This window comes from Lissotriton vulgaris, chromosome 1_1 (assembly GCF_964263255.1).
Source record: "Lissotriton vulgaris chromosome 1_1, aLisVul1.2, whole genome shotgun sequence".
NCBI classification, from domain to species: domain Eukaryota; kingdom Metazoa; phylum Chordata; class Amphibia; order Caudata; family Salamandridae; genus Lissotriton; species Lissotriton vulgaris.
Genome location: NC_141685.1, coordinates 1,101,559,467 through 1,101,580,878, shown reverse-complemented (window position 1 = coordinate 1,101,580,878; position 21,412 = coordinate 1,101,559,467). Strand labels below are relative to the sequence as shown.

Genomic DNA, 21,412 nt, shown 5'->3' with positions numbered 1-21,412 from the left:
TATATGACTCTGGCCATGAGAAAGTGCTTGCAAACTTGTATATCATTTAGATGATCAATGCTTGTATACAAATAACAAACCTCCAGTGTCATCATAATAAAAACTTCTTCCCATTCTATATTCTCTATTTTGGTAAAAAAAATAATTAATGTCTTTGATGTAGGATGGGCGAGTACATACAAAGTGTCTAAGGAAATGGTCCACATACTTAGACGTTTGCTCGAGAGCGCTACCTCTGGAGGAGACTATAGGTCTGCCAGGGGGTTAGTTTTTTTTTTTTGTACCTTGGGAAACAAGTAAAGGGCAGGCAGGGCAGGGAGATCAGACCTCAAATACTCAATCTCCTCCTGCTCAAGTAATCCCTTATCCTTCCAATTTTCCAACATAACCCAAAATATAACAACTTCGGTTATGATACTGGACTCTTGTTCGCTATATACAAGCATTGATCATCTAAATGGTGTACACGTCTGAAAGCACTTTCTCAGGGGAAGACCCATACACAATGCATATAATGACATGACAGCAGAGATGCTAGACAATTATCTTACCAACAATTTTATTTTGTTTGATGGTACTTTGTACTCTCAGGATTAAAGGGATTGGCACCTGTTTCGCCCTCAGCTACAACAACCTTTTTATGGACTGGTTGGAGAAACAGGTGTCCACTGCCCAAGACACGGCTGAGGACATGGCACATTCCATATGGTGGCTGAGAATTATAGGTGGTTTATTCATCATTTGGAAAGGCATGGAGGAGGAACAATAAACTCAACTTGGACTTTACCTGTACCACAAGCAATAAAAATGTTGTATTCCTGAATGTAATAGTTGAGTCTAGAGTAATCCTTGACGGAGTTTGCAGAGTTGCACCACGCAAAACTCTACAAACTGATAAAAAACTCTGCCTCACTACGCGGATCTCCGTGAGCGGCGGAGTTCAATAGAAAAATGCTGTTTGCAGTGATTGCACAGTGCTGGCTGCTTGTCGGCATTGTACAATCATTGCGAAAGGCACCATGCACTGCGTAGGCTTTCCTTTTCTGCCGCTTGAGTAGATTTTTACTTGAGCAGCAGCTTTCTCAACGTGAACGGGCAGTTTCTCAACGCGAGCGGTCACGGGCATATGCGACAACTCGCAATGAGAAACTTGACCCCCCGCATTGAGAAATCTTGCTGGGAGGTTTATTTTCCGTGCTCGAGCTCGCCAATTCGATGTTAATGATTGCAAATGAGAAAAAATCCCGCCGGGAGGTTGATTTTCAACGCTCGCGCTCGCCAACTTGATGTTGACGATCGCGAACGAGGAAAAAATCTCGCCGGGAGGTTGATTTTCCTCGCTCGCCAACTTGACGATGGTAGACGCGAGCGAGGAAAAAACTCTGATCCGATGCGTGAAGCGGAGTTTTTCGGAACTCCGTGAGCTCCGCTCAATGCGGAGTTTGGAAAATTCTGCAATTGGAGTGGAGTTCACTGGCCAAGGTTAGTCCAGAGTTGGACAGCTGCACACAAGCCTTTATAGAAAACCCATAGTAGGTAACAGTATGTTGCATGCACTCAGTAGTCACTCAAGACCCCAAAATTGAGTATTCTTTATGGGGAGCTATTGAAATCTAAAAGGAACTGATGTAGTGAGGAGGAATATCTGCAGGAGCCAAAAATCATGATTTCTAGGTTCAAGGAGAGAGGATAGTCACAGTGGGTTTTTGAGTGAGCAGTTGAGTAAGTCAGTTCCAAGAGCAGAGATTTGATCCTCTTTCAAGGCCAGAGAGTAGGAAGGAGGAGGAGGAAGACACCAAAACCAGGATGATTACAACAAGCATTGATGATTCTAGGAAGGTTGGTCAGATGCTGCAGAGAAACTGGAAAAGTATAGCCAGTGATCCCATTATATAGGGCACATACTTGATATCAAACCTAAAATTACCTATATTACCTATAGAAAAGTGACAATCGCTGAGAGACCTCTTGGTCATGGGTGATAATACAATCAAAAAAGAAGATATAAGTAGCCTCAAAAGTTTTAACCTCTATCGTAAGTGCAATGCTCGTAAAAACATTTCTAGTAAGAAAGAATTTCCTTCATCCTATGGCAAAGGTACCAAGAAAATAAGACAGTTTCTCACATGCAGCACTGAATATGTTGTTTATGCTCTGGAATGCCCATGCAAGAAAATATGTATAGGGAGTATATATACTCCTGATGAAGAAGAGCCTTCTTTAACATAGGAGAGCCATTGACAACAGGGATGCTGTTAGAACTGAGGGTATCTAGTTGGCAATGGTATACACCTTTGACCAAATAGGGACCCTTGTTTCTAAGTCAGGGAAAGGTGATTACACCCCTGGATAACCCCTGCTCACCCCCTTGGTAGCTTGGCAAGAGCAGACCGGCTTATCTCAGAGGAAGTGTGTTAAGCATTTGTGAACACATACAGTAATACAATGAAAACACTACAGTTGGACACCACACAGGTTTTATACAAATAAGTATTCTTTATATAGACTTATCACAAGACCATAAACGACAAAATCCACAATACTGTAATCAATAAGAATTCTTCAAGATGGTAGAAATAGTTTAAAATAGGTTATTCACTTAAAAATAGTCTTTAGAATCAAATAACCCCAACTGGAGCTATCACGATGCCAAAGTCAAAGAAATCCCAAAGTACAGCGCTGACTGCGAGGTGTGCGGCGTCGGGCCTGGAGTCAAAACAGACCCACAAAGAACAGTACCTTATAAAAGCGAAAACAAAGACAGCTCACGGTGTCGGGTGATGTGGTGTCGTTGGCGCGTTGCAGCGTCAGTTCCTTGCTTTGGGAGAGATGACTCGTCGGGAACTGGATGCTTGCTCAGGCAGGGGAGGCATCGCTTCCAGACCGGAGAGGAGGTGACGTCGCAATGGCGCCGAAACCACGGTTCCATATGATGTCATAATGTCGATGGATCCTTGACCACCCACGTCAATGATCTGCACTGCGGTGATGTTGGCTTCAGAGTCGATGCGGCACAGCAGCAGGCGTCAGGCCTACGTCGCAAGTCGGAGCAGCACTCATGGCTATGGCAGACTTCTGATGTCGTTCGCTGGCGTCGATGTGGCACAGCGGCCAAGGCGGGTCTAAGTTGCAAGTCGGAGCAGTGCTCACAACTTCGTTGCAGAATACTGCATCGCTCGCCTGCGTCGATATTGCAGATTCCTTCTGTTGCACTAGAACAGCAAGTTCCAGATGCAGGCAAACAGAAGGGGGTGAAGTCTGGTATTCATGAGACTTTGGTCAGGAGGCAAGCTCAAATCAAGCCCTTGGAGTAATATTCTGCAAGAAGATGAAAGTTCAAGTTCCTTCTCCTTTCCTTGGCAATGAAGAGACCACTTCAGGCCAACCCAGCAAACAGCACACTGGCAGAGGGGCAGTCCAAACTCCTGCAGCTTCCTTGGTTCCTCTCCTTGGCAAAAGATACGTCTTATTCCCAGAAGTGATCACTAGACTTGGGGTCTGGGCCCCAATATTTATACTAGCAAATCCTTTGTTCTCTGAAGGCAGAGAGGCCGTTGCCTAGTCCAAACTACTTCTGGTTAGTCTGGTTGAGAAGACTCCTTCTTTCCTTTCACAGTGTAGACCAGGGACGTCAGACACACCATGGGAGGTGGAGCCAGCATTGTGGAGGAAAGGCACTGCCCCATTCAGGTCCCAGGTGCAACTCCTTCCACCCATCTACATGCAGATCTCCCTATTCAGCCTTGTGCTGACTCACCCTGTCTCCTGGAATCCCCCAGCCCCTGCCACTCAAACTCCAGGCAAGTATTTTATCATTCTAAGTTCAGGCACACTAAACTCAAATTTCTACTTAGTTCCCTGAATCAGGTAGGATTATAAGATGTTATAATCAAACTGCCCATTCTGGTCTAAGGGGAACAGGTAGCCTTGCAATAGTGAAAAATGAAAATGGCTGTAATTCACTATTAGGACATACCACACACACCAGGGCATGTCCTACCTTATACTTACAATGCACCCTGCCCTTGGGCCTACCTTAGGTGTGTCTGATATGAAGAAAAGGGAAGGTTTAGGGACTGGCAAGTGGGTGCACCTGCCAAGTCGCCATGGCTGGCAGTCACAGACTGCACACAGGCTCTGCAATGGCAGGCCTTAGACACACCTTACAAGCTGCTTCTGTGGGTGGCACAACCAGTCCTGCAAGCCCATCAGCAGCATTTGATTTACAAGCCCTGGGCACACATGCTGCAATGTACTAGTGTTACAGAGATTTTGCTTATGCACAGAACTATGAGCAGGAAACCAGGACCTCAGTGAATTGTGGTGGACCAGAAACTAACCCCTATCCGACTAGCATCAGTGTCTCATTAGCTCTCCATCCTAGAGCGAAGCTACCAATGATTAGACAACCCAGAACATGCGACTTAGGATACTCTCAGGAATGGTGGGAATCAAGAACACTTTTTCGTTTTATTCTTATACCAGTCCACAACGTGAGTAATCAGAGACACAGAAAAGTTTAAAATGTTTATTTTGAACTACGTGCTCTAAGATGCAGTATTTTGGCTAACAAGTAGGCATATGATCAGAAATAAAACAGTCAGCATTGTTACAATTCCATAAAACACAAAGGGAGAAATCATATTACAATGATAGTGGAAACAGGTCCTATAGTGCCTCATGTACTACCCTCCCCTGCTAGGAACTAGGTTTTATAATAATAGAAGGTATTTTAGGCTTAAATGGGGAGCCCCATACCTCCAAGATCAGCAAAGGTGAATCACATCAGGATCAGCAAAGCTCTCTGTCTCTGAAAAAAATATTCTTCCAAGTGCTTGAATCATGCATGCAATGCAATATTAAAGAACTAGGATTTCAGTTGAGTGCAGCTGTGTGCATGTTATGTCTAGAGCGTGGGTCGATCAACCTGAATAACAGCATACATTGTTATTCTGACTTTGAAGACTTCTGCATGCAGAGTACAGACTAAGGTCGCTCTGTAAGTCTAGGGATGTGAAAACCAGCCCGTTCTCATGTGAAGAAAATAAAGCATTCTAATTTGCAATAACCGCTACCTACAGTGTCGTGTGCAAAAAGTGTCAAAGTGACAAAATGACGTTTCACTTCTAAAATGCTTATGCTAACATATCAATGTGTGCAAGTAGAACCCTGCCCTCACGACACCCTCCCCTGATCAGAACACGAACCGAAAGGGATGCAATTTAGGAACACAGAGTTCAAGTTCGAGTGAGACAGAACCAAGTTCAAAATTTGCAAAACTGAAGGAATTGGAATTGATAAGTTTGAAATAGTTTAGTAAAAAACAAAAAACAATAATAGGTGGTATACTTCTTATTAAATGTAATGGAAAACAATTGTAATTTTTTTTCTTGATTTTAATACGCGTAGTAGATGGACAAGTGCCAAATCAATCCATCAGCGTATAGGCACAGTATGTTGAAATAGCCTCCAAGAGGAAGTCATTGTTATCATCAGCAAACGAGTCAAACATCCAATTTAATAAAGTGAATGAACATATATGTTCTTCGATAACAGGAGCCTCTAGCACCATCAGAGGACAACTTGCGTGTTCTGCAAGTTAACTTTGTGCCAGGAAGTCTTGCACCGCTGCACCTATGTCCCAATTACCTAGAACTCTGTGTGTAGCTGCAAAGGCCATAATCCCGATACCAGAACAGTCCAACTCATGGGCCACTAAGGGACTCATCAGTCGATCATAATCCGGGGCAGGAGACGCCTTATTCATGAGCCACAAGTCCAAAGCCCATTCGAAATTACAATCCAGGCAATGGAAAACAGGTTGCACGCAAGTGAAGTACGAGAATCAGAAGGATCGTCCCTATGCTACACTCAAGGTGGCCAGAGGTAGCGTTCCATAGAACTCAAGCATCCGGTTGTGTAAATGGAGCAGCCCGTCTTGTGACACAGATTGTGCAGCCATTTTTTAGCAAGCAAATCAACAGCAGGACACCGACAGCCAAGGAGAGAAGTAACGGTAAACTGCCGAAGATGCTGGAGAAAATAGAATGAAAAAATGCCGGTATCACACCAAATTTAGTTTGGAATGAGGTCACAAGGCCGAGCTCACAACTTTGAAAAATGAGCCAGGCCACTTGGGGACGATGCATTGAATTTAGTGTGAATCAAAGCGCCAAAATAAAGTGGGAGATCAGTATTTAAAAGCGCATGCACCACGGTGTGAGTGTTTGCCACGTGAAGGACAAATGTTTCACGGGAAGAAGTAAGGGCGACTTCTCTCTGGGACTATAAAGCCCTTATTTTGCTGATCTTATTGAACTCTGCTTTCAAGGTCGGAAGCGAAGGCCAGATTGATATTTCGAGTCTCCCATGTGGGGAGGACGAGCAAATCTTTGTAGCAAACTACACATTGGGAGACAGTCACAATGTATGGAATCCATGCAAGCATACCGCAGCAATCTTCATTATTTAAAAGTAAATAACTACCATTTGCTAGCAGCGTGAAAGTTGATGTTATAGCCGGCACTGGATTACCCTTTAAAATGCAAGCTACATTTGGGGCCTCCAAGTTACAAGGCGGTGGATTGACTGACGCTGCGGTGAACACTGTTTGTTCGTGTCGCCGTTTGATCTGAAGACTTAAGAAAGTTCGTGTGACTTGAGCCACGCCTGTTTTACCTCACCTTTATCCGAGCGGACACATTTAATATATAAGAACTTTCAAGACTTTAGCTAAGAAAGTGGTTCCTACCCCACACTCGTGGGTGGTCCTATGGACTAGCTGGCGATCTCTGCCCTAGGCTCCGCCAAGGCCCTGAAGAATAGAGTACCCATGTCCTGATGAAGCCTATATCATCTGGCTGAAACACGACAGCGACTGAGTCGACACCTCTTGCTTTGTACGGAGTCCCCTGTTAAAATTCAAGAAAGATTTGATTTTTTTCTTAGGTGCACCAATACAAATATAGACTGGGTTGATGTTCTAACCCCCTGGTGCTTTGCTTTTGGGACTACCTTTTTGTTGTGCACTCCATTGTAAATTAAGAGGAGGCACTTATGTAAATTGGTGTGTATATATATTCTTATATATTCCTTGTATTTAGGGTACAGAAAAGTGTTTGTTGATATTGTAAATGTTTTGTATATTTGTATATGATGTACATGTGATGTTGTGTATATAGATTGTTGTTTGTTGTGCCTCCTTGGATGTCCGCTCATATATGTGTATATGAATTAATATATATATTTTTCCAATGTATAATTCGTTATTCACAAGATAATTAATTGTTTCTTGTTTGAAAATTAAAAGTGGATTTATCCCTTCGGTACCCCTTGTTGCTACTTTTTCATCCTTGGATGTCTCCTGTTCAGGTACGGGAGGGTAAAGTGGGCAGAACCCCTAACCATTTTTGCTAGTCTCCAAGTTACAAGAGCCATGCAATTGTATGTTCTTCCAAACCAATGAGTGATCAGGTGTGTAAGTGCATTCTTCACCATTTAAATAAACCTCTTTTCCCTCTCTCAGGCACCTATATGTGAATGGAAGAGACCAAACTTCATGGAGGTAGGCGCTCCTTAATGATTCATATCTGCCTAATGCATAGTGTTTCATACATGAAGTGAATTTAAACAAGAGAAACTGGAGTGTTATTAACCCATGGATAAGCCAAACAGCAGAATTCTATTCAGCAACAGAAGACGGTAAAGGTTCACATTTTTCAATATGCAGTAATGAATAAGTTGCATCCTTCATGGACATGAACTGTTCTTTTTCAGTCAAATTAAACGGTAAAAAAAGAGAAGAGGTATTCATGTAATCCCAAGGAACTTTCCCAGATTTTAAAGTCCATGCAAGTTGCATAATAGAACGCAATTGATTTTGACCATGGTACAAAACAGACACTTTATCTTGCACAATATCAACAACAGATGACACAATGTTATCTAATGTGTAAATTTGGGAAGAAAGAGTATTAATGCTATTATCAACAACAGCAAGTACTTTTTCTAAATTAGCTTAATCTATAGCTTTTAGTCTAGATGCAGCTTCACCTTGAGACAATTTCCAAACTTCGTTGTAAATAGCATCTATCCATCTTTTTGACCTGCCTTCTACAGGGCCAAAGTCATTCAAATCAACATCATCAGTTAATTGTGATAAATTATGTCTAAATGACGCTAATGTGGAATGTTTAAGGCAATTTGGACACAGTTTACCCACAGAATAGGTAGTAACAGAATGGGAGCTTTCAAAACGAGGTTCCACCCTAACCTGTGTGAAGCCAGAAGCCAGACCCAGAAATGATGTTGACAGGAATCTGAACTTTTTTGCCATAATAACCAACCCTGTAAATCAAAGCTGGAAATATTGAAGGAGGTATTAGTAACCAGGGACTGCAATTCATCAATAGACATGTCTGTGTGATTTTCCCATCCGGGATAAGCACCTAGATCAGGAATGGTAGGAGCATTCCTTTTTTTAGAAGTAGTCAATCTAAAGCAAGTTGTTTGTGAAATAGTCGAATTCAAAAACAACATATGGTTCGGGATAAGACATGCACGATGCAAAGCTTCAGTGCTTTGTACCTTCCAGCTTTTAGAACCCCAAACAGATTTAAGATCAACAGTATCTTTCCATAGATCATAGCTCCCTATAGCTAATTGGTCCATAAAGGACTTCAAATAAAGTATCTTAGTGTGGGTGAGTCTAACTTTGGAAGAGGACTTTGCAGTCATTTTGAAATAAATGGCTTATGGATTAGTTTGACTAAGATCAGAAAAATATGTATATTTGTTCAATAGAGTTTTTGAACTACCTTCAATGGGAGCTGGACAATGTTCCCATTGTGTAAAATTAACCACATTTCTAAATGTATGAAAGAAATGATTGCCATAATGCTGAATGCAGAATATGTCTGCATAATTAGCAGAATCTAAATAAAAATCTTCAGCATCAAAAGTAGCATAATATTTCAAATCAGAAAATAGGGCCTCTATGGCCTGGACATCCTAATCATCAGAGCGTATATTTTGTTTTATTACATCCCCTATTGAAACACGAAGTACATTGGGGACCATCCCAAACAATTCCATCTAACACTGGCCAGGCAGTGATGTTAACAAAAGTCTGGTCGCTCTTCATGATGTGTGATGAGGAGTGGAGAGCCAAAGATCCATCAATTAATCTAATTGAAGACCTTTCTTTAAGATAATGTCCATTAACTGGACGAAAAAACATTACTACAAATCCAATTGACATGAACAAAAAATGGACAAAAGCACCAGCCAGATGTAAGTCAAAGGGGGAATTAAAAAATGTTTTTAAACCAAACAGAAAAAATAGAATTTTTTCGATGGGGCTCTTGATGTTGTTGAGTCTGGGTCAAACTAAAAACGTGACTGATCAAAAGCAGTTGTCTGCACACCAGGCAAAGACACATCTGTGGGATAGGTACACTCAGTATCTTCTTGGGGATCACCAGCCGGTGGATTCAATAAAGGATTAGTAACTGTAGTCATCTCGATGGCAATGTCAGGCCTGTTGATGTTAGCTGTAGCCAAAACAGAATTTCTCAGCATTGCTGGACAAGAGACCGCTGGAGTCCTACTAAGTACAATCGGCCACTCGTTGTAATTTGACATTGTCAATGGAGATGTACCTGTTTTCCTTGCGACCAGGAACTGGAGGTAAAATTACTGTTTTTGCACCCTGCACGCCAAACACTGGAACAGGTGTACAATAAGAGGGGCAGAACTCCTTCTTGTTCTCCACCTTCTCACGGACCAGGTCACTGACTCAGGGTAGCCAGCCATCTACCGGAATCTGAAGTGCAGTATCAGTTGTGGAGGGCAAATGTTCCTTTGCAAGACTGTCACAAGTCTCTTGTAGGTTCTGTGATACAGCAGAATGATCATCTACGTCAAAGGGTGTGGCTGAGGCTGCCATCTCTAGACCCTCAAGGTCCTGGACGAAATTTTTTATGCCAAAGAGCATTTCGTATGGGGCCCGCACATCCAGAGACATTCTAGGGAGATTATTAAGTGCACATAGTACGCTATACAAATGGGCAAGCCAGGTCCTGCCAGTGCCTAAAACCCTAGCTGTCAAGGATTGCTTTAAGTCACGGTTCAGCCGCTCCACAACACTATTGCCTTCAGGCTGATATGGAGATGAAAATTTGACCTGCACACCCAAAGACCTAATGGCTTCTTTTTACGACTTAGAGGCAAATGCCGGGCCTTGGTCAGAATGAAGGGTGCCACATGCAAAAATTCCCACAAAGACACGCAAATCCCTGATGGCAGTTTGAGCATCAGCGCTGCGTTGTGGCCAGACCCATAGGAAGCGTGTGCACAAATCCACTTCAACTAAGATAAACTTATACGCAGTGTCTGAGGAGAAAGGACCGCAATGATCTAAATAAACACACCCAAGTGGTTTATTAGATATGTACAACTCTGTCTGTGGTGGACGCGCAGCAGTCGAAGGATTAATCTGCTGGCAAATGTCACAAGTAAGGACATAGTTACAAGTCTGTTTATACAATCTGCGCCACCAGTAACGTTGTTGCAAGATAGAGACAGTCGCTGAAATACCGGCATGAACCAAGGCCATGCCCTCGTGAGCGGCTGTTATCAAGGAAGGTCTACGGTCTGCGTTGGGAATCAATCTGTCACCAACGCTGTTAATTCTCACATTGGGAACTTTATCAGGACTTAAATGATAAGAGTATTTAGAAGGGAAACCTCTTGGGTAATCACTTCCCTTCTATGTAGCAGCAATAGCTGCCAAGATGTCATCATAAATCTTACTTTTGGATCTTGTAACTGCTGCCACTAAATATGCCACTACTGCTGTCTTTGCTGCCTCGTCAGCAAGACTGTTACCAACAACGTGTACTACTACACGCTGGTGACCAAGAGTATGCATTACATTTACGAGAGGCAGACGCTCTTTAAGTTGTGCAACTCGAACTCAAAGCATTTTGTGTTTGATTGTCCTACCTTTGGAATCATGATAGTCATTTTGAGTCCAAAAGAATAAATTGTCGTTGAAAGACTGAACACAGTAGTAAGAGTCACTTACAATGTTACAAGGAGAGTAGTCACACGATGATCAGCATATTCCAGTGCAAGCACCAAAGCACGTAGCTCTGCCAACTGGGCGGTACAGTCCCCTAATGACTGCGTGTGCACGACATCGGACCTGAATTCTTCATTCACAATGGTACCAACCACTATTGCCCAGGCTGGCAAATAAGCTTGTTTAGAACCCATTGCAGGTTCCGCCGAACCATCAGTATAAATGATACAGTGGTAATCCTCAAGCGGGCGCAAGGACAGAGGAGCAGGATGAACAAATTCATACTGTAAGAACTCCTATGTCTGCAATGAGGAGTCAAAAATAAATGTGACATCCTGAGACGTCAGTGAAGTGGCCCACTGTATCCAACGTGGATGCAAAGCTTTAGAATTAGGTACACTGGCTTTCGTCACTGCCTCCAAGGCAGGATACTGGGTAACAACCAACATGCATTTCCCTTAGCGACAGGGCTCTTTCTTTAAGAATCACCATCTGCACTGCTGTCAATACTTATTCAACAGTAGAAAATCGTATTTCAGCCGAAGTGTACAAGTGTGACTTTTAAGCAATAGGGACTGTGTCCCCTTCGTTAAACGTCAAGTACGTGAAACCCAGTGAGCCTGGTACAATTCTTACAACCAGGTTTGTGTGGTTGTCACGTGTCAGCAAGAATTTAGATTCAAGAAGATCAGCCTGGAAATATTGCAGTATAGCTGAATGCTCAGGAAGCCAGCAAGATTTGGTAAAAGTAGGTTGTATCAAGGCTTGATACGCTGGGCATAATCAGGAATATAAGAACGCCCAAAATGTGAAAACCCAGCAATGATTGTAGCTTTTTCAGAGTTGACGGAACGCGCAAGCATGCGCATTTCTCCAGAAAGTGAGGAGCTAAACCTCAACCTTCATTGTTGAGCTCATAGTCCAAAAACAACACTGTGTACTCTGCAATGTGTGATTTTGCAAAGTTGAATTTGTAACCGAAGTCCGCAAACATAAGAATTATGCGGTCAATGCGACACAGATGGGGCCATAATTCGTCATCTGTCAGATATATATCATCAATGTACGAGTATGCATCAGGGTCGAGCCTCTCTAACAGAGAGACTATACGAGCGGCAAAGACGTCTAGGCTGTTCTTGTAACCCATGTCTAATCTTTTGAATTGTCTCTGTTTGCCACTTGAGGTAAAGGCTGTCCACTGACTACTAATCGAGGACAGGTTATGGATAAAAAAGCCATTGGAAATGTCAAGTGTGGTTTTAAACCTTTTTCTCACAAGACTATCGACCAGGGCAGAACTGTGGGGATTCTGTAAAGCACATGTCTGACAATGAGAGTTCAAATGCCAGTAATCCAAAACTAGGCGGCACGACCCATCAGGCTTGGTCACAGTGAATAAAGGATTATTCATGGGAGACACACATGTTTCAATTACACCTTAATATTCCAATTGTTCAAGGATTTCCCCAACAGGCGCTTTTGCTTCTCGCCGCATGGGATATTGAGGTTGTGGCTGTGGCATAGACTGCAATGGAATCTCATGGCTGGGTGAAAATGTATCCCATCCCACCAGAGTACGGTACAACACTGGCACAAGTGCCAGAGTCCACTCTTCAGCAAAATTCTGTGCCTGCTCCCTGGGCACTGTGTGTGTGAAACTAGAGAGAATCACCTCCTCCCCTCTCGGAGTGACCAAAACAAAAGGAGGGTGCCAGTCTGTCTCAGCTAACAAAATGTCAGAAGTGGAAGTCAGATTTTCACAAAATATCCACTTTATTTTACGTTGTATGTCACCCTCAATTCAAGGGACAATTTCATATCGTCTGTCAGGGGGAGCCACCCTAGTGTCAGCTGTCTCTACGGTGACAAACTTTTCAGTTGCTGTCGCCTTCGGATACGGACGCAGTGCTTGCCGCACTACTGTAATCTCCACTGCGCTGTATAGCAGCGTTAGTGCCCACATCTTGTTCCGAAGCTGTCTTCTCCCTATCTGTGGCATACCTCGCTGTTAAAGCAGCAACTTTCTTTTCTGAAACTGTGGCCTTTGATGTTGAAAGTCGTACTGCTTGCCTTTAAAATCAGCCAGGTGGGGTTGCTCTCGTCCTTGCGGGGCACCCCTTCCTCTGCTGCGTTCTCCTCCACCGGCGTGTGAGACTGATGCTTCCTGTGAAGAACGAGGAGAATGTTGATCAGGAACCTGAAATCTATCAGGGGAACTAATGTTCGTGTGGTCGCACAAATCATATGCGCGCTCAGTATACACTGGTATCGGTGACGCAGGACGCAACCCTTGTTTCTGTTGTTGTTTCCCCTGTTTTTTGCTCTTCCAATTTTGTTAAGGAAAAACAGGATGGTCGTCTTTATTGGACTTTATTAGACTAAGTCGTCTGAGTTTGCAGTTCCGCTGCTGTTTTAGCAAAAGGCTTAACACCCAAACTATTGCGTCCAATGGTCTTATAAGCCTCCGCAATAATTTTCGGTAACTGCCACGGCTTATCGGCATCGGGGACATCACGCAAAGCATTAGACACCTGAAAGTTAACCGCATCTCTCTTGACGTTAGCAAGGATGAAATCGGAAACTACGTCAAACACTCCAACAAGTCTCATTCCCAACTCAACAGCCACCTCCGGACCACGTTGATCCCGAACACATTTTATCACGGAGGGCAGAACAGTCAAAGACGGGGTGCCGAAGCACCTTGCGTAGACTGCTGCAAATACTTTACCCTAGCTCTCACAATCTGTTACCTCTGGTACTAGGTCTTTCTGCAAACTAATGGTTAGAATGCTGTGTTTCTCCACAGGAGTCGTATTAGGAAATACTGCTTCCAGTTGGTCAAATTTCTCGGCAAGCCAAAAAGGCATCTTGTCCTTGTCTTGGGGGTGCTTGCCCATAATCGAATTAACCATGACGGGACTAATCTTGATTCCACCCGTTCCAACTGATTGCCCTGCAGCACCAGGTGCCCCCACCTGGATGTCGCGTGAAACCTATTGCACCAAAGCCCTAAGCACCCCTAAAACAGAGGCATAAAGGACTCTTAAGTCTGCAATGGGGACTGTAAGATAACGTAGGTATGGAGTAAGTCTGGCCAAAACTTTCCAAGTGGACCCAGGAATAGACAAGGGACCCACCTGAACCACACCCACGGTGTGGGGAAGGGCGCCATTAAACCAAACATGATGCTGCCAAGCTGAAATGAAAATCTCCTGTGCCCTATATGGTGTATATACAGCAGGCACGGCAGTGGGAGTGTAAATATGAAATGTACCACTATCCACATTTACCGCAGGAAAGGTAACCCATGAGTAGAAAAGCTCAAATGGGTGTGCTGCCTCAGCACTCACCACAAAAAGTACTGCCATGCCTTCAACAGGCACCCCAAACGCCTGCAAATAATTGCGGACGGGCACGCGATTTTAACATCACCCATTGAGGACACAGTAGATGAAAAAACAATCTATATAAGTTGTAGCAAAAACGGGTAGTAATTCAAAGTACGAACATTTTTAAAATCTCAAGCTTGAATGAACCTATAAGTCATGTACAGGTAGGTTAATCCATCACAACTGTTATCCGGAAACAGCAGTGAGGGTGTTGTGGACTGATTTAAGCACTGCACGAGTGTCTCAAATATAAGACCAAACAATAGGTGCGCCATGTTGCAGGGATTCTGCTTATGCACAGAACTATGCGCCGGAAACCTGGACTTAAGTGTATTGTGGTGGACAAGAAACTCACCTCAGAACCCAGACCCATATCCGACTAGCATCAGTGTCTCATTAGCTCTCCATCCTAGAGCAAAGCTACCAATGATTATACAACCCAGAACATGCAACTTAGGGTACTCTCAGGAATGGTGGGCATCAAGAACACTCTTTCGTTTTATTTTCATAGCAGTCCACAACGTGAGTAATCAGAGACACGTAAAAGTTTGAAATGTTTATTTTGAACTAAGTGTTCTAAGATGCAGTATTTTGGCTAACATATGCAGGCATATGATTAGAAATAAAACAGTCAGCATTGTTACAATTCTATTAAACACAAAAGGAGAAATCATATTACAATGATAGTGGAAACAGGTCCTAGAGTACCTCGTGTACCATCTGCCCCTGCTAGGAACTAGGTTTTATAATAATAGAAGGTCTCTTAGACTTAAATGGGGAACCTCATACCTCCAAGATCAGCAGAGATGAGTCGCATCAGGATCAGCAAAGCTCTCTGTCTCTGGATACAATACTCTTTCAAGTGCTCGAATCATGCATGCAATGCAATATTAAAGCACTAGGATTTCAGTTGATTGCAGCTGTGTGCATGTTATGTCTAGAGCGTGGGCCGATCAACCTGAATTACAGAATACATTGTTATTCTGACCTTAAAGACTTAAAGACTTCTGCACGCAGTGTACAGACTAAGGTCGCGCAGGTGTTTAACTTCTAAAACGCATATGCTAACATAGCAATGTGTGCAAGTAGAATTACACTAGGGTCTGACAAGTAAATCAAATAACCCAATCATGGAGTCACTAATTAGTACATCAACTTAACATAGGGAGCACTTGACTGTGGCACTGAATAGCAGTGGCACAGCGCCCAAAGCATCTAAAACCAGCACCAGATCAAAAACAGAGGAGGCAATCAGAAAAAAGAGGAAGGGAAACTCACACCAAAGATACCAGGTCTAACATGTGTCCCCTCCAGCTGAAATGTGGGGAGAACAAACCCTTCCACTTGGGAGTTATCTTCACTAAGGAAGAAAAATCTGGACTGACCATCAGCATTGGCGTGTTCTGTACCAGGGCAGTGTTCCACCGTAAAGTCCATCCCCTGTAGGGAAATGGACCACCTCAAAAACTTTTGGTTCTAACCCCTCATCTGCATCAACCATAGGAGGGGCTGTGGTAGGTCTGAACCAGCAAATGATTCCCAAACAAGTATGGTCTCAACTTCTTCAGTGCCCAGACCAAAGCAAATACCTCACTCTCAATTGCACTTCACCTCTGTTCCCGTGGAAGTAACCTCCTACTGATGAAGGCTACAGGTTGGTCTAGTACATATAGAGGGGGTCCCCGTAAGGAAAATAAGTTGTGTAACAAAACCAACAATTGATAATTCCGACACTTCAAAAAGGAAACAAGGAAACATAAACAATTACTTTCAGAAGTAAGTATTGTAATTTATTAACAATACCTTGCAGTGATACTTTGAAGGAAATTTATGCAATTGTTGCAAAATTGTGCCCGACAAAGAGGGGGAGTGGTGAAGAGGAGTGCTTGGGGGAGGGGTTTGTGAGGAAAGAATGAACACAGTTGTGAGTGTTAAGTACAGCAATTACCAACAACATCAAAAACAATTACAAATTGGACAATAATTATCAGTGGATCCTACTCCAGTTGGGTCCTTTTAAAACTGCTTGATATAAGTATAGGACTTCGTCCTACTTTACTGGTTTTTCTTTCTCCTCTGTAGTTTTTTTGAGATTTTTCTTCCCGGCGATCGACCTGTGACTAATCCACAGTCCTTTGCTGTTCCACATCGCGAGCTCAAGTGGGCCACGATTCCATGGTAACCCTATTATATCAGTATTCTAATTCTCATCATCGTCTGAATGTACTGACTATGTTGTATCACTCATTAATTTTCTGTTATCAATTTATCTAACAGGATTGCCCCTCACTTCCCCTGTTGTTTTCGTCCTGATGAAGACCCCACTTAAGGACTGAACTCAGCCTACATATAGGGGTCGAAACGTCGACGGTGTCTCTCAGCAAACTTCCGGCACTTGTCCTCTACAGTTTAGCACTGACTGTGTGTCCGCTGAAAGTTTTTTTGTAAAATTATCAATCATCATATGCCTTTATATACTAATTGGCTCATGCATTTGTAATTGTTTTTGATGTTGTTTGGTAATTGCTGTACTTAACACTCACAACTGTATTCATTCTTTCCTCACAAACCCCTCCCCCGAGCACTCCTCTTCACCTCTCCCCCTCTTTGTCGGGGTACAATTTTGCAACAATTGCATACATTTCCTTCAAAGTATCACTGCAAGGTATTGTTAATAAATTACAATACTTACTTCTGAAAGTAATTGTTTATGTTTCCTTGTTTCCTTTTTGAAGTGTCTGAATTATCAATTGTTGGTTTTGTTACACAACTTATTTTCCTTACGGGGACCCCCTCTATATGTACCAGTTACTGCCCAGGTCCCCGTGACTGCTTGGGTCAAACCCCTCCTCTTGTAATGTACAGGTTGGTCTAGGCCCTCTAAATTAATCTGTGATAGAACAGCCCCCACACCATGCTCTGAAGTGTCTGTTTGGACAATAAATTATTTTGAGAAGTTGGGCGTCCGAAGCACGGGGGCTGTGCACACGGCAGTCTTCCTGAAAGTCAGCTCAGTCAAGGATTCAACAATGTTGCCATACACCTTGACAAACCTGTAATACCCTGTGAGGCCTAGAAAGGCTCTCACCTGTGTCTGAGTATTTGGGGGGTTCCCATGCCAGATGTTTTCAATCTTGGGTTGCAGGGACGCCACCTGGCTGCTCCCTACCTGGTGCCCCAGGTACACCATGGAACCCTGCCCGATCTGGCACTTACTTGCCTTGACCGTGAGGCCTGCCTTTCGCAGTGCCATCAACACTTCCCAGAGGTGGCGCAGATGTTCTTCCCAACTGGTGCTGAACACTGCATTGTCATCCAGATAGGAGGCACTGAAATCCTCCAGTCCAGCCAACACCTGTTTGACCAACCTCTGAAAGGTGGCAGGGGCATTCTTAATCCCAAAGGGCATAACCCGGAATTGATAGCGCCCATCTGGTGTGGAGAATGCTGACCTCTTTTTGGCCCCATCAGTCAAGGCGGTCTGCAAGTACTCAGAAGTCAAATCAAACATTCTGAGGTACCGTGTAGCCCCTGGCCGATCAATGACTGCATCTGCTCTGGGGATGGGGTGCGCGTCAGTCCTGGTGACTGAATTGAGTCCTCGGTAGTCCACACAGAACCGGAGTTCGGGTGTGGCACCAGGCGTGGCAGCCTTTGGGACCAAAACCACTGGGCTGGCCCAAGGACTGTTAGAGGTCTCATTCACCCCTAAGGCAAACATCTTGGAGACTTCCTCCTTGATGTAAGCTCGGACCTTGTCAGTCACTGTAAGCCTTGTGCTTCACAGGAGGACTGTCCCCAGTGTCCACATCATGAACCCACCACACTGTGATACCAGTGTTACCATTCACCATCCAGCTATGCCCAATGCTGCAGAGGCGAAAATAATCCCAATTCCCTACCAACACCCTTATGACGTACACGGAATATTTACACAGAGCACGATTCACTAGGGCGCCAGGAGAGGGTGGGAGGCAAATAAAAAGGGAAGACAAACTAGACTTCTTTATGGAAAACGTGCTCTGCTGACTGATGGCTCAAACTGAAGCAACATCCCACACTGGAAAGGCACCTGGAGTGGGAGACAAAAATACACAACCCTCACCAAAGGTTTAGGGACTGTTTCATATCAGTAATTTCTATGACCAGGTACAAAACTCACGCACAAGATAAAGAAGACAAAAGACAACAGAGGTATTGCTCCATAGTTTGGTTGGTACGTTCTGTCTGTCCATCCGTCTGCGGATGGTAGGCAGAGGACAAACGTATCTCCATCTGTAGTAATGAACATAACTCTGTCCAAAAGTTGGATACAAACTGAGCCCCTCTATCTGTCACTATGGTTGAGGGTAACCCATGGAGCATCACTACTGAGTTCACAAAAATTTCTGCCATTTCCCTCGCTGTTGGTATCTTAGGCAATGGGATGAAATGCGCCATCTTTGTAAACAAGTCCATAACTACCATTATCGCGGTATATCCATCGATAGAAGGTAGATCTGTTACATAGTCCATACTGATGGTATGCCAAGGGGCCGGAGGAACAGGCAACGGATGTAACATGCCAGAAGGACTTAAATGCGAAGGCTTACTGAAAGCACAAACAGGACAGGATGACACAAAAACCTGGACATCATGCACCAACGTATCCCACCAAAACCATCTCAAACAAAACTCCTTAGACTTATGGATACCAGGTTGTGGAACCAAAGATGATGAATGGCACCAATGAAAAACCGAATCCCTCAACTCAGGAGGTATAAACAAACGATTCTCACGATACAACAACCCATCTCGAACCACAAACAGTGAGTGAGATAACCAGGGAACAAGATCAACTTCCTGCATCTTTCTCTTTACTGTAGTCAAAAATGTGTCTTCAGACACCGCCCCCACTATCCTCTCACCAGCTCTCATAAGTTGGTTGTCCTTCTCTTGTCCTGCCTCAGCCTGTTCTACTTGAATACGGGACAGGGCGTCTGATTTTACTTGTTGGGCAGCTGGTCTGTATGTAATAACGAAATCATATTTGTTAAAAAACAACACCCAACGCATCTGCTTAGGTGTTAATGCTCTAGCAGAGCGAAAAAACTGTAGATTCTTAAGGTCTGTGTATATGGTTATCGAATGCCGGGCTCCCTATAGATGATGTCTCCATTCCTCAAACGATAATTTAATCGCTAGCATTTCTCTTTCTGCCACAGTATAATTGCGTTCAGCAGGTAACAAAGTATTCGAAAAGAACGCAATAGGATGCATAAACCCAGTCTCCTGATCTCTCTGTGAGAGCACTCCCCACTGCGCAAAAGGAGGCATCAGTCTCTACATAATAAGGCAAAGCAGGGTCAGGATGCACCAGATCTGGGGCAGATGTGAATCTGCTTATTAATTGACTAAAAGCGGCTTGAGCTTCGGATGACCAAACAAATTGAGCCCCCTTCTTCAACAAGGCAGTCATTGGAGCCACTACATCAGAAAAATGTGAGATGAAGTGCCGGTAGAAGTTGGCAAACCCTAATAGGACCTGCACGCCCTTAACACAAGTGGGTCTTGGCCAGGTGACAATGGATTCTATCTTCCGTGGATCCATCTTTATACCATCTGCTGAAACAATGAACCCCCAAAATTCCACACTTGATGTGTGACAATGGCATTTTTCCAGTTTAACATTAATTAATTAATTAATTGCAGGTTTATATAGCGCTAGGATCGACTCCCGGAGGAGTATCTCCGCGCTTCGACCGCTGCGAAACCCTTCCTGGCTTCCCTGAGAGATGGTCCCATTAATGGGTATCTCCAGGGTGAGACCAGGCATCCCCGGCGGTCTGGTGGGGCCGTTAGTGAAGATGAGGCAAGCTAATGCCAGAGTTGCCGAGTGTGATCGCTGATCAGAGTGGGCACCGAGGCGAGAGAATTATCGAGTCCGCTGACCCTGGTCCAGAAACTGGTTCTCCTTCAATTTCTGCAGAACCTGGGTTACATGTGACTCGTGCTCAGCAAAAGATTGAAAATAAATCAAAATATCATCAATATAAACTATAACACTTAAATCCAAAAACTCCCTCAGCACCTCGTTTATAAAAAACTGAAAAGCTGCCGGAGCATTACATAAACCAAAAGGCATAACACAATATTCAAATAAACCAAATTTCATCCTAAAAGCGGTCTTCCATTCGTCTCCTGGTCGGACACGAATAAGATGATACGCTCCTCTTAAATGTAATTTGGTGAACACAGTAGCATGTTTCAGCTGATCCAACAATACTGGGATCAAAGGAAGGGGATATTTGTTTTTTACGGTAACCTTATTAAGGGCCCTATAGTCCACACAAGCGCGCAGGCTACCTTCCTTCTTCAGTATGAAAAAGATAGCTGAGGACACAGGTGAAGAAGATGGATGAATAAAACCCTTGGCCAACATGTCATCCACATAATCCTTCAAATGTCGTTCCTCTGGCTCTGATAAAGCATATATGCGGCTACACGGCAATATAGCACCAGGCACAAGATCAATACGGCAATCAAAGGATCGATGAGGTGGGAGACTATTTGCTTGACCCTTATCAAAGGCACCCCTAAACATGGAATAAGGAGCTGGTAATGATGAAAACTCCCCTTCCTCACTAACCGAACAGGTCAATGGAGATATCCAATCAGTAGCCACCTGATAACAGTTTTGTAGACAATGAACGGAGTCCTAAGTCACTGTTCGCCTTACCCAATCTATTCGGGGATTATGCTGCTGCAGCCAAGGCACACCAAGAACCACACCATATGAAGGAGAATCAATCAAATCAAAACACATAAACTCGGAATGACCATTATCACACAACAAACATAATGGTTCTGTTTGCCATGTTATGGATCCGGATGACAATTCAGTTCCACCAATAGCACGTACAGGTTCTGGCTGCTCCTTATACACACAAGGGACCATCAA

At 43.7% G+C, this 21,412-nt stretch overlaps 1 protein-coding gene across 1 annotated transcript in view; it reads right to left on the bottom strand.

Annotated features, from left to right (window-relative positions):
- The window catches only part of LOC147748679 (A.superbus venom factor 1-like), a 1,557,217-nt gene that overhangs the window by 721,231 nt on the left and 814,574 nt on the right, over nucleotides 1-21,412 (bottom strand). The gene's annotated exons all lie outside the window — the stretch shown is intronic.